This window comes from Argiope bruennichi, chromosome 6 (genome assembly GCF_947563725.1).
Source record: "Argiope bruennichi chromosome 6, qqArgBrue1.1, whole genome shotgun sequence".
Taxonomy (NCBI): Eukaryota; Metazoa; Arthropoda; class Arachnida; order Araneae; family Araneidae; genus Argiope; species Argiope bruennichi.
Window position 1 is genome coordinate 17,450,299 of NC_079156.1, and position 14,870 is coordinate 17,465,168.

Genomic DNA, 14,870 nt, shown 5'->3' on the forward strand with positions numbered 1-14,870 from the left:
AGCATGGAAAAGATAACCAAAATTATCATATCTTAATTGCCAGTAATAGGGGGAAATATTAGTTGTAATAATGAAAACAATTTTAGTTTCACTTCAACAATGAAGTATATAGTTGTGAAATATGCTTAAGATATTTTAAAATTATCTAAAAATAGAAAAACAAAATGTATGTTAAAAAATTATTGTTGAAAAAGTAATTTTATAAAAAACTTAAGCTGATGTAAAAGTCATTTTACTCTTTGAACTCGGTGTTTGTAAAGTTTAGTAGCTCTTGGTTGAATGGTTTGGCCTTTAAAGCACCAATAACATTGAACTTTATTATTTGTTGAAATAAACTGTGGTTGGCATGAATTTGGTCTTTAAAGCACCAACAACATTCAACTTTATTATTTGTTAAAATAAACTGCGGTTGGCATGAAATATAAAGTTTGATGACTTTAAAAATATGTAATGGATTTGAGCTGTAAAATTATTTGCAAGCCTTAATTTAATATTGGTACACAGACTAAATGTGCATGTTACATTTATTAAGGTAAATTTAATTTTAGCATAACATATTGATTATTTAAGTTATTTTCTGTTTGATTTGCTTATTATTGTTTTATATTTTTTATAATTAGTGGAACAAAAAAACATACAGCACCATCATCTAATTTGAATTTCTTCATATAGAAGTTAAGATTTCTTATCAGATTTAAGGTAATTGTAATGGTGACTATCTTAAGTTAACTGATATCTATCATCATAACGAAAGAGTTGCCTATTTTCTGATGATGCAGTGCAAGTTTTTCGAGTTGTATCTTTGTTACTGTTATGTATAAAATGTAGGGCTTCCTTTGCTTATGAATATAAGTTTTTTTTTGTTTCTTCTTTAATCTCTTTAATATATTGCATTATTATAGTGTATTTCACTGCAGACTCGTGTACAGCAGGCATTATTATATACTTTTACATGACCTTTATTACCATGCTTTAGCGACATATTGAGAGAACCATAAAAGTCAGCTTCCCACATTCAGTGTGTTAAAGATTGGATCTTAAATTGTTAATTTTTTCACTGTTTACCAATTTCAGTTATATTCTTGAATTATAAGACTTTTTTAGAATTTGTGTGGTTAAATCGTTTGTCTTTTTTATAATCTCATTCATTGAAATTGTTGATGAATTTCAATGTTTGCATTAAATATCATTATTCTGTAAGCACAACTTTACTAAAATATTGTATTTTTTGTCAGCTTATTTATTTAGTGGTCATTTTGATGATTGTGAAGCTATACAGAAAATGGTCAGCTTTATAGAACATTTTTTCCGATAGATCCTGCCCCCCTTCTATAATTAGAATTGCGATTTCAGTTTTGTATTGGAGAATCATATTCACATGTATTAATAATCTTTTTTTATTTTAAAGTATAATCTCAAAGGATATCAAAGAGTCTCTAAAAGGTAATTGAATGTAATGTCTATCCATCTGCTTGAATTGTGATTATAATTTATGGAATACTGCTGCGTTTTGTATCATATTATATAATTTTTCAACTTCACTGAAGAATGTTGTACAATGTACTCTTATGCATTTTTTGGAGATTGCCTTTCTTTTGAAATACTTGTATTTCATGTTAACGTTTATGTTAGGTGACAAATGACCCCTTAACATTTCCATAAGAATGTCGCATGATGATACTGAAGCAGGCATATTAATGCCATTTGACATTGTTTTTATTTACAATTTGATACACTTTGTATAAAACTTCAAATTACCTCTTACTAGGACTTTAAATTAATAATTCTCTTGTTTGTATTATCATTTGTATCCAGTATTAAGAGTTACGGTCAATTTTATGTCTTGGAGAATATTCTCTTATTTGAATCTGATGTTAAAGCATATGATTTCATATTGAAATCATATGCTTTATAATTCATCTTTCTACTACAAGGAGTTATTATATTGGCATGTATTTTCTTTAACTGTGTTCTAAGAGTTTGAATGGACTTGTACAAAAAATATTGGCTGTTAATACTTGTAATGGTTCTAATATTTATTTTGCCTTTTGGTCTGATACAATTCAGTATTTTTTGAATTTTAGGTTTTCTTGCTCTAACCTTTTGCCATGCAATATTTTAGAAGAAAAGAAAATTAATGGTTGGTTAAGTTAATCAAGTTAATTTGCTAAAGAATTGGTTTTATGAGAATTCCTTTTTAATCACGATTTTAGAAAAAAAAATTACTAGCATTTTTCAAAATTGGACAAATAGGACAAAAGTCTTCTTTGAAAATGTTACTAATAGAAAAAATTATGAATCTCTGTTAAATCATCGTTTTTATAATTATAAAATGAAATTTTTTTTTTACTTCCTAACTTCTAATATATAAAATGTGTAGTTAAAAATTTGAATTAAATATTTTTAATTTTTAAAGATGTAGAAAAGAAGGTTTGACCTATTTAATAATCGTAGCTGTTGTATCTTCAAAATTTATTCACTTTTATTATGTGGCTTATTTTCTGTAGGTATGAGATGTTCCAAAGCTCTATCATTTTAAAAGCAAAAAGTTATCAGTATTGTAGTCTTAAGATAAAAAGAAACATAATTTACTTAATGATTGAAATATTTTTTGTGTTTGTGGGAAAACAAAAAATGTGTATGAAATTTGTAATTTCATTTTTTAGTCGAGAGATATTGTGCATTAGTTAGCCTCTACATATTGTAGAGAATGATTATGATAATAGTGGCTCATGTGATTTTGCTTGTTTTCATGTGAATAAATTGGATTAATAGAAGCTAATTACTGTTCCAGTTAATAAAATATTATAATGAATAGTCATAAGCAATCAAATGAATCATGAAATCGGAAGTCCATGAAATTTTTATTTTGCTATCCAATTTTGTTAGCTTTATTGTAAAATTATGATACAAATGTTGGTATTTATTTACAAATACCATCTTATTTTTTTCATACCATCACTTTTTTTTTTTCCCATACTGCTTTTTTATGCCATTACTGTTTCTTATTGTTTAAAAATACCATCGTCTAGTTTTATTGTGTAGTTCTTACAAAAATTTTGTAGTTTTTTTTCATAAGGATGAAATAAGCAAAGCTATCATGCAGTCTCAAAATACCCCTGTGAAGAAAAAACTGCTTTGAAGAGAAGATTTTGGCATTTTTGCAGAGTTCTCAGTTAACTTGCTATAAAGAAATTTTTAGTAAAACAGTAATAATAAATGATAAGTTTTATTTTAAAGTTCTATGAATGACTTTCAACAGAATAATGGAATATTATATATATGCTGTAGGGAATATTTCAAATTTTACCTGTGTAATGCCGCTATTTGAATTTAAAAAAAAAATTTTGGCGGCTAATTGTGACTTAAGAGAACTTTCTCATTTAATTCAATATATTAAAAAAAATCGTAATATTATGAAGAATACTTTTTTTTTGAAAAGTTTTATCGGAAATTGTTAATGGACAGTGCATAGTATCTTTTTATCCAGTTTAGCTACTTAATGGTCATAACAGTCCAAATGTTATTGATTTTAGAATTCTTTCCATTTGGGTGCTAACTCAATTTTTTTAAACTAATATTAAATTTCATAAATTAATTTCCTTAAATACCCATGCTGTACTTGAAAGCATATATATATAATTTAGCTAAAAGAAATTGTATCCCTTTCTTTTATCCATTATTGTTTTTAAATATAACATTTTCTACAATTGCTTTTAAAATTCCAGAGGCGTTTTTTTTTTAAATGTTGAAAGTAAAGCCTAATATAACCAGTTAATATCAAGAGTTGAGAAAAACCTGTTCTGTCATAAAATTCGAGACAACTTAAATTTCTTATACACATTTTTTTGATATTTTTATTTGCTAAGAAAACAATAATATCATAATTTATTGTTATTTAATTTAGACAAGGATATATTTTTTTGAAAAGCATATTTAAAAGTTTTTTAAAACTTTGTCTTTAATGGCACATTAAAAAACAAACTCGTCTCGCAGAGAGTTGCTTGGCCTAATTTAGAATCGTCTCGTTAAGATCGTTACAGGTCCGAATGGTTTATTTAAGGTGGTTAACCTTCATAAAGTTACTTTATCAACTATCATCTCCTCTTTCTACAAGTCCAAATTAATGGAGATCGTTTTATATGTTCTTCCTGTAACAACTGTGACAGTATAATTTTCTTGCTCCTTTCATATTTGATTTTTGTATTCATTTGCATTTTATAGGTTAAAATGCGAATTCTATTCTAGTCTGATTTGAGAATCATGTTAGTAAAATGTTTTTTAGTTGGCGGTAAACTTAAAGATAAAATTTTTCTAGATATTTGAAGCCTATTTCTCTCAACTTTCGAGTATACTTAAACAATATGACACTTTAAGCTTCGTAACATATTCTAGAAAATCGAGTACAACTTTTGTATCTTTTTTTTTCTGCGACTGATGGTGCCCAAAATTTGACACGGAAGTGCATTTGTGGTGTGTAAACCACTTAACAATTTTACTTATGTACCTTCAGGAACTTTTTATTGTTGTTCCATTTAGGCACAAATAGTTATACCAATTGATAGTCAACTCTTTAACCCATGAACTCGAGCATCCTGTGGTACGCGTAACGTTGATAATTACGTAACGAAATTGTTAAACAGAAAATAGAATGGTTTAAGATAAAATAAGAGCTACAGTTCTTAGCTTTCTCAAAATGTGAAAAGAATCAATTTTGATAGTCCGAAATCCTAATGAATAGCAATAGATGAAGGGTACCAAGAATTCAGTCAATGTTAGAGCAATAAGATACTTAATGCCTTTAATGAATTCAGAACTTATTGAAATATTCTATTCTTCATAAGTATAATAACAAATATCACTGTAAGCTTTGTACAATTCATAGCATAAGATGATATCATCTTCATTTGAACCTTTTTTTTAAAAATAAAATTCACTCGTTTATCTTGAAATTGCCCTTCATTTGATCACGAAAAATAGTTGGGAGACTTCATAATGTTAATATGAAATTAATTTAATTCTGTTCTGTTTTGTTGGAACTAACATCATTATTTAAAAAAATGGAATAATAAGGGGAAAAAAATTCAACAGACGTTGTTAAGTTCAAACAAATCCTTTCAGCCTTTTGATAGCTCGGAAGATTATTACCGAAAACTTCTCGAAGGAATGATTGAGAGTGGGTATGTCAATAGGCGATAGATACTTCCTGACCCTCTTGATTAATGTTTTATTTTAGAAATAAGAACATTCATCAAAGGGTACAGGAGGAAATTAAATTTAGAAGCCTCTCTCTTCTGTAATAGATTATTGCCGAAATTCCGGAGAAACAGCCTGTAACCTTCTTTCATCCTAAATTATAATTAATATTTAAAAAAAAAATAAAGCGACATTTTCGGCATACTCATCAAATTTTGCTTTTAAATGAATGCGTATTAAAAGCTTAACGACGTTGTTTTGTAAAGTTTTTTTAATAAAATGTCATGATAAAAATCACCTCAGTTAATTTAAATTTGAAATATTTTTTTTTTTACTTAATACCGATTCGGTCTAAACGGATCCCTCACAATCGACCGGTTCGGAAATCAAATGCAAAAATTGTATCACGCATGCGTCGCCCAGAATAGAGGTGGGAATTAATTACATCAAATTATAAAAAATTCAATAATATATCATTCAAAATGCAATTTTTCGATATAAATTTTTATTAATTTTTGAAAGTATGATACCACTTAAGAGTGATTAAATAGTTTTTTAACTTAAATATGGATTTACAATATGCAATATAGAAGCAGCCATTTTCAACATCAATAAAGTTTGAATCTCCATTGAGTGTGAAAGCTAAGTACTTAAATTTTGAATCATTTTTTTAAATTAAAGAAGCATTATTCATTAAAATAAAATAAATCTTTTTTCAATATTTCGCTTTCCAATGTTTTCGGCTGTTTAAAGTTGTTTACTAAACGAATCGCAGCACTGCCCTTGCGCGAAGAAAAAAAAAACTTTTTTTCAATAAATTTAAAATTAATAATTTAACTGTTGCGTCACTTTCATTAAAATCTGTCTTGTGTGCTATAGTATTTTTTAGCAAAATTTGAAGATCTATTAGTTGTTTATTTTGGAGGTGAGGTGGATAGCATTTGTTTTATTTAAATTGATAAAATAATACACAATCTTCATAGCGTTTCAATTGTGTTTTAAATTAAAATTTGAATATCAGTTGCAACAAATTTTTTTCTCAAAGCTAACTTTTAGAAAAGTTATAAATTTTAATTTATGAAAAATATAATATTGTCAAACATTGCAAATAAATCAGTAAAGATAAATAAGATTATCCTTAATATTTTACTCAATAAATGTAATAGATCTTATATTATTAATGAAAGATTAATTTTTTAAAGAATTGCTAGGAGATATTCAATGAAACATATGTTTTAAAGTATTTATCGTTAGGTACCTTTATATTTGGATTTTACAATTTGAGTGGAAACCCTAAGGCTGCGTACCTACCAATGTTTTTATTGCCAGATTAAGAATATCTTTTGGAGATCGTTGACCGTATTGCAAACGATCTTTTTTCAATATTGGAATTTATATAAATAATTTAAAATAAAAAGAAAACTCCTACTAAATATCGCCTGTCGCTCGATTCATGTTAGATATGAATTTCAAAGTAAAACCGAATTTCTAATAGTTGGTTCTCATAAAGCGATTTGTGAGGGGCAACCTGACTCGGAGAAGTTGCTTCCCGTTTCTGGTGGTCGGAAGAGAGGCCACAAACGATATTTTAACCTGCCTCCTCTTTCGGGCCGATGCACTGTCGGGGTGGAAAGCGGGGTGGGTGGGAAGACTCGGACCTTTCCACAAACAGGTTCTCGTGAATGCATTCCGAAATTTTTGAATCATCTCTAACCAGCTGGTGTTACCGGTGTTGCGCCTCTCTTCTTGTTTGATTCGAATAGTTTGTGGTCCGGAATCTGGCTGCTGAGGTCGTTGTGTGGACTAACGGTGCGACACGTGGTTGAATGGATTTGGGATACCCAATTGTACTGAAAGATCTCTGCGTTCGCCCGATTTCGAGTCTCTCGTATATATTTATAATTATATAAAATTGATAATTTCCAGTTCAGCTTTTGGCACTGTATTTATTGCCTTGTCATCTTTTTTATAAATTCAATCCATATTGCTGTAAAAAATAATAAACAGATAGGAAGATTTAAAATCAATCGGTTGTTAAAAAAATTGGTTGCTATATAAATTGGAATTCTTTGTTGATCTAGTTAAATTTTGAAATTTCGGAGTTCTTCACATTTGTAATACAGGATTTAATTTTTTTAAAATATAATTTTATATTTTCTGACTTTTTATATTCTCTTATCAGTTTTTCTGTATTTTCTACAGAAAAATAGCATTTCGTAAAGTTTCTTCTTGGTGTCGTTATGCTGCTTATTAGTGCATATATATAGTCGGGTACCATATATCTCGAATTTAAGGGACGTGCATCTTATTCGTGTTCCATTGCATTTTGAATGTTTTATTTTTTCCCTCGGCTGATCTACCATTTGATACAAACATACTATTTTAGAAAAAGGAGAAAGAAACTCCTTCTCCGCCGCACACCAAATTTCACCTATCTAGATTGTATTGCTAGAGTTTTAGCGTTTATAGGCATGGAAATATGCAGACCTATAGATGATTTAACTCCTTAAAAGATTGGATTCAAAATCTGATATATATCTACAACTCTGATATAATTATGCCACATTTTATTCTTCTTGCTATTTACGTTTTGAAGTTTGCCATGTGCAAAGGGACAGACAGTCTTTCCGTTTATTGCCTCCGTCCAGATTTGGCAGAAATCTACAATTATATCATCCGTCAGTCTCGATCTGTTTTCCGGTTATCCTAACACATAATTCCAAAAATGTGTTTTCATGTCTTGTTTAAGTCGAAGTTTTGACGATTTCTCTTAAAGAGAAAGTAATGTAATCTACAAAGAAGAAAGTAATCGTTAAAGAGAAAGTAAAAAGCGTTTTATTGTTGATATACGAGCAAATCGAGGGCAGGTTTATCCAAGAATTGATAATAAAGTGACTTATCGATTACTCCTTTTTTTTTTTTTTTTTGCTTATCCCAGGTTGATACTGTACTAGCTCTTACCTTGATCAGATCTTAACTTTTATATCCTGTGAAAAACGAAAGCTCTTCTTTCATTTTATTCCAGCCTGTGATGAACCGTCTGTGACGTCGAGAGGCTCTTGCCTCATTTGAATCGTCCGTTCCCGTCGAGAGCGGGAGATAGTGACTGAAGAGAGCCGATCCTTAAATGGTCCGATGCTCGAGATAAGTAAAAGGGCCCTTGCACAAAGATGTCTTTGATCCGACTGTCGATTCCTTTTGCGAGCAGGCGTTGGCGAAACCATCGTCTTTCTTGAGCTCGAGGGGGGAAATTTTACACGTGCAGATACGCAGTGAACATGCTGTCAGGTGGACAGATAGTATGTTTGTGTTGCGTGTGGATGCGAGAAGTGGAGATGAAGAGCGGTTACTGTGTCACGTTGAGTATGTAAACTGTTAGGATCGTTCCTATAATCATGTTTTCTTTTTAAAAGACATGCTGTTTGTTTTTTTGATGGCGTCGTCTTAAAAATGGTTGGTGAATGATTAGTGCTTCAGGTATTCATTTAAAAGATAAAAGTGTGTAACCGACTTGGGGGCTTAAATCACTTAAATCGGAAATTTTATTCCTGACTTTTGCGTATAGCTTGTTTTGTATTACATAGGGTATACATTTTGAACCTTATAATTTTATCCGATTTGAACCCAAAAAGTAGCAGAATTAGGCAACTTCGGCATAACGAACAAATTTATTTAAGCCATCACGGTTTTGAGTTATCGTGTTCATAACTCATAACTGTGCTGTGTGGGATGTATAAGCAGAATTCCCGTGGAAAAGAATTTATCCAAAATTTGATAATTTACAATTTTGGTGTGAAGACTACATGCCAAATTTCGTCTATCTAGCTTGTTGCATCCTTGAGTTTCTGTTTTAATGGATAAATTACCAAAAAGATTTTCTAAAATTTGATTCAAGGTCAAAAGGTCTAAAAATGGAATCATCGTAACCTCAGTACCATATTTTTTACGGTACTTGGCGTATGATTTGTATATAGGAAATTCAGAAAATATTTTCAAGGGGTCTTCACGCATTTCTTCACCTATTAAAAAATTGATATATTTGCTTAAAAAAGTAATTTTCAAAATGGTATGAATTTGAAATTATATATTTTAAATGTTTCCTGTCTGGAAATTCAGTGGTGAAAAGATGAATAATTCGTGTCATATAACGTCTGCTTTTGATGATTCATTACTTTCTTGTATAGGAAGTAAAGATAAAGTATTGTAATCGTTAAAAAATAAACTAAAAAAGAATCGAACTCGGAAATTTTGTTGAATTTCCACGTTTTAGATCTCCCTGATTTAGGAAAATCAACTTTTGACATTTGTCTGTGACAAAAATAACTTTTAAAAAAACCCGTTGAGCTAGACGGATGAAATTTGGTACCAATTTTTTAAAATTTCAATCAAATTTTGAGCAAAATTTGTTCAGAGAAAATCTATGTGTGCGACTGTTCGAATATAAGTTAATTGGATAACTATAAAGCGAAGAGAGCTAGATGTATAAGATTCGGTACTCAAATTTAATATCTATAGTCGATATACCTGTTAAATTTTGAGCCAAATCCTACAAGGGGTTGATTGCCTATCGGTCCGTACTTTCAGAAATATATAAACGCGGTGGCACTCCCTCAAAAAACAGACAAACGATGACTTAAATATATCAGATTTGGTGTACGATTTTGTAACTGCAGTTGTAGCTCCGTGTCTTATTTAGGTTTCAATCGGTTGCGAAAAATGCGTTTAAACACAATTCAACTTTATTCAAAGTATGCTTTGGAGAGACCATTCCCGCCGATTTCATTTTTCAGGAGCTTTGGTTTCTCTTCTTTCTCCAATAGCTTTGACTTCGATGACGTGATTCTGTTTCTTCACCATTTAACAACCTATATTGCATTTAGTATCTGTTTTTCGAAACAAACTGTTCATAAATATATTACCTTTGGCAGTATGATTTTCTTTCTAATCTTATTTTATTTATAGTGTTTTCTTTATGCGTAAAAATTAAATACTTGAGGAGTGATAACATATTAAAATATGACGGAAGTGGAATAAAAATAAGACCACCAGCATAGATTTTCTGCAGAAGAAAATGATTCGACAATTTCGTGTACTCTACTGGCCAATTTGTTACATTTACCTCGTTAAGAAACACACGAAGTGCTACAAGTTTACTCTGGGCACTGATCTGATAAAATTTTGTTTAATTTTCCCGTATCGAACCGAAATTGGTCTTTGTTAAGTTATTATTGCCGTGAAGACCGTTTTATGAATCTTCTCTGTCATTAAATTGAATTGCATTTGTTTGTTGTGAGCACACGTCTCACTGGAGCAGGCGAGCTTGTCAGTCACGGCGAGTGATTTTTGGCAGTCTGGAAAACCAATAAATGCACCACCTTCCCATTTGGAGCGGATGGGTGGTAATTATTTTGGCGTGCTCTTACGTGCGTTCTTAACTTTGTTATGAATCAGGGCAGGGCCTTTCCGATTCTCGAAGCATCCTGAATATTATTTTTGTCTGAGACGGTCCAGCTCGTTCCGATGTGCTCATGCTCTGTCAAGACTTTCCACCTTTTTATTATTTTGATTATTAATGATAATTTTTGTATACAAAGTATGTAAAAAAGTATTGTAATTTTCAAAAGAATTCGAACTCAAGATATTAACGAATCTTCGCGTTTTAGACCTCCATGAGTTCGAAAAACTTATTTTTGGTATTATGTCTGTCTGTCTATTTGTGATAAGTGTAACTTAAAAACGTTTTCAGCTAGACGAATGTAATTTGATATATGGTCTTTACACCAATTTGTAGATTTCTATCAAATTTTGAACAAAATCTATCTATCCGACTGTGTGAATGTACGTTAATTTGATAATTATAAAACGAAGAGAGCTAGATGGATGAAATTTGGATCCAATAAAGAGCCCGATCTTCACTTTCAGCTGCAATGTTAACGCGATAACTCAAAAATGCACTGACATAAATATATATCAAATTTGTTATGTAATTTTATAACTGCAATTATAGTTCTAGATGAGATTTTGGTTTAAATCGGTCGAGAAAAACGCGTCTAAAAAACATTCACTTTTATTTGAGATTATGCAAGGAAGTTTTGGAGAGCACCACTACCCTTTTTTTATGTACTCTTATCAGTGCATCAGTGGCTTATTTAATGGTGCCCAAATTATAATATGCATAGATTTGTTTGTTTTGTTAATATTCTTATTGTTCTCTCCTATCAAAGAGAATTCCATTTATCTCTGTCTATTAGGACTGGAATCACTTCGGATAAATTAGACTAAATGTTAAATCACGAGTTCTTTTGATAAATGTTTCTAAAATTATTTATTCGACGTCATATGTGTAAATACTTGCCGTCTTATAAACATTTTAACTTTTTTTTTTATTGATTATCAAATCTTTTTAAAAAGCTTTCATTAATGTTAGATCTCTGCAATTTCCTTTATATTTTCTCTGTAATTCTGTATAAATATTCTCAAAACAAACAAACAAAAAAGCTTCTTAAGAACGCGGAATTCCCTCCCCCCTTTACAGTATAGTGTCTTCCACCCCTTTTTTTTTCTGTTGTAATATATAGAATTCGTTCGCATCAGTATTGAAGTACTGTCACCTGTACGAACACCTGTCAGATTTGGAAAGGCTGAAGTGGAAGGTTGGATATCTTACTCGACCTAATTTCTATCGCACTATATGAAATCAGCGCTCAATAAACGGAGGGGTTGGAGGTGGACATATGCGGCATAGCGCTTAATAGTCCAGCGAAGAACAAATATTTTTTCCGTTTTCTTTTTCTGATGAAAATTAGCATATATATAGGATTTATATTCACATCGAATCTGTCAAAAGAGGAAGCATTGTTTTGCTAGTGTCGTATAAAAGAAAAGTTTGGAGAGGATATGTCGTCACAATTTTCAACCTCTTCATGTGATTCGCAATGGCTGTGCCCTAAAACGATAGCCCTCACATATCTTTAAAAATAAACACTAATCTTAACTATTTAAATTGTGAAATATGAGTCGCCAACTTTGAAAACAATATTGTTCGTTAATATTTAATAGCACATGTCTAAAAAATCAATAATTTGTATTTATTTCAAAAATGAAATCCGCCTCCTCCCTTCCACCTTCTATCGCATAATTCTTTTGTTAAAAAAAGTCATATTTTAAGGGGGAATGATTTTTTTAAAAAAAGGCAAGATATTTTGATATATTTTTATCTCCTTATAATTATTTTACTTTTATATCCTAGCTCTTTTGTGATTTAAATGTTAAATCGGTTTATGAATAAGATAATTCCTTATAGTTAACATTTTCTTTTTTTTAAAACTTTTTCACTTTCCTTCTGGCGAATTTACTTCGAACCTCTTATTAATATCCAGCAATAGTCGATATTCCACCTCCCTTTATATTTGAAAAAATTCTTCATTTTTTTCCCCCCTCTGATTTTTTAGAATAATACTCCATTGCATGTCCATCCTGTTTATTTGTGGAGGCCGCGATGGCCTGCTGGTAATGTCTCGGCTTCGGAACCGGAAGGTTTCAGATTCGAGGCTCGATTTTACCGAAGAATCGTCGTGTAAGGTACACGTTAAATCCGTTGGGGCAGATGTCCTCCCGATGGTTTGGTGTGGAAGTTTGGAGAGGGGAGAGGGTGACAGCTCAGGTATCGTCTTCATCATCTGGCCACGGTTCAAAAGTACGAGGTCCGTCCCGAAATAACCCTAGTGTTGCTTTAAAACGGGACGTTAATATAACAATATTAAACCTCCTTATTTCTTTTGGTTTAAACATTTTATTTTGTAAAAATTAATTTTGGATATTTAGAATGAGATATCACATGCCTGTAGCACATTTTGAGGATAATGTCTTTTGAAATAGACACAAAAAAGTAATAGTTTCTACTTGGAGATCGTATTAGTTAATTTTTATTTGCAATTTGTTATTTTGCATGATTGATTCAAATCTTAAACCGTGACATAGTTTTGAGACGGATTTAGTTGCAGTCAATCAGTAGAGATAAGGACCTTAAAGTGATTAAAAATAGCAATTGTTTTATTCTAATGTTATTAGTTTTTACAAGCAGCGTCGTTGTTTGCTTAGCATAAATTGTAGCTCCTGAGGAAGATTTAGGATTCTGAGAGGAGGAAGAAGGGGGTTGGGAATTCTTATGCTGGAGTGAAAATGTACGTCACATTCAAATGTTAAACAAATATAGATTGTTCAGTTTCTTCCACGAAACATTCCTACATTTAATAGAATTTTTTCCCGTTAATTATCAATTTTTCTTCTTTGATTTTTGGTTTAAAAATTTTGAGCCAAACCATAAACCATTGATTTACGATTTATAAGTTGGATGAATGACTTTTTTGAAAAGCAATTATATTCTAACCACAGAATAATTTCTGTGTGGATCTGTTGTATGTAAATGAATACAAAAGTTAAGCAATATGACAATTATTTGGGAGGGATATGTGTATGAAAGCCGCTCACGTATTCTGATGCTATTTTCGATTTAATAAGTAGTTTTATTATAATATTTTTAAAACCGTTTAAGCAGGTAATCTGTTAACTCAAATAATGTAATGTGATATAAATGTAATATTATCCCTAATATAAAAAAAATCAATTTATATAACGAGCAAATTTTTATTGTATTATAGCGTTTTTTCAAATTATTTTTCGCGTGTAGTTTTCAACAATACTTTTTATTGTTGTAGGGAAAATAAAAACCGTTTTCCTAGTTTTTACAATATTTGATCGCATGTTTTTCTTCCATTGTAGAAAGTTAAAAGATAGATTATTTTGTATGCAATTTGACAGTGTCGAATTCTTTCTTTTATCAAACTGTTTTGTATAATCTATTAGGAAAAACTCGACGCTTGTAAATTATATATCCGGTATGCAGAAAGATTATATTGTATTAAATTTTTTTATCAACATGTTTATATTCAGCTAGCATGCTGTTTGGCGAATAAATTTTGTTACAATCAACTGCGCATTTTACGTCAGAAGTGAGAAAGTGAAGCAACAGCAGATGACATGCGGTTAGATGATGCGAATTATGTTTATGTTGATGTGATATCACATGGCTTGACTAATAAGATTCTTGTACACAATAAATTAACTGGTTATAAGGCTTTTAATGTATTATGTCTTTCACATTTTGAAGTTTATTGAGGGAGCTGTGAATATCAAATTATGAATGCTGTAGAAATCTGAATAATATTCAACATAACCGTTTATTGAAAATTTGCTGGTCGAAAATGGTGGATAGTACGTAAATAAATTGGGGGGGGGGGATGGAAGACTGTGATAAATTTAGGGCATTAAAAAAAATCAGTGAAATATGTTTGTAAAAATTTAATGGAGTGTTTTTCAATGAAGATTATAATCTGGTGTATATCCGCGATTTCTAATTTTGAAATTGCGGATACATTTCAGAATAGGCTTCACGTTAAATTAACGTACGTGATCTGTTATTGGATCGTTACCATTTAAGAATCCGAACAACAGTTCATCGCAGGTCACTCGGGGAAAGATTTTGCTTTTTCTTTTTATTGCGAAATTTACTTCGCTGTCGATATGATATCCTGAAATTATTAAATGAATTCCATAAAAGCAGAACAATTGCATTATTTTTCCACAATTGTAAGAACTTATAATTAATTTAGAAT

General features: G+C 30.5%; 1 protein-coding gene across 3 annotated transcripts in view; it reads left to right on the forward strand.

Moving 5' to 3' along the window:
• LOC129973012 (tropomyosin-like) overlaps nucleotides 1-14,870 on the forward strand; it is a 90,223-nt gene that overhangs the window by 56,237 nt on the left and 19,116 nt on the right. The gene's annotated exons all lie outside the window — the stretch shown is intronic.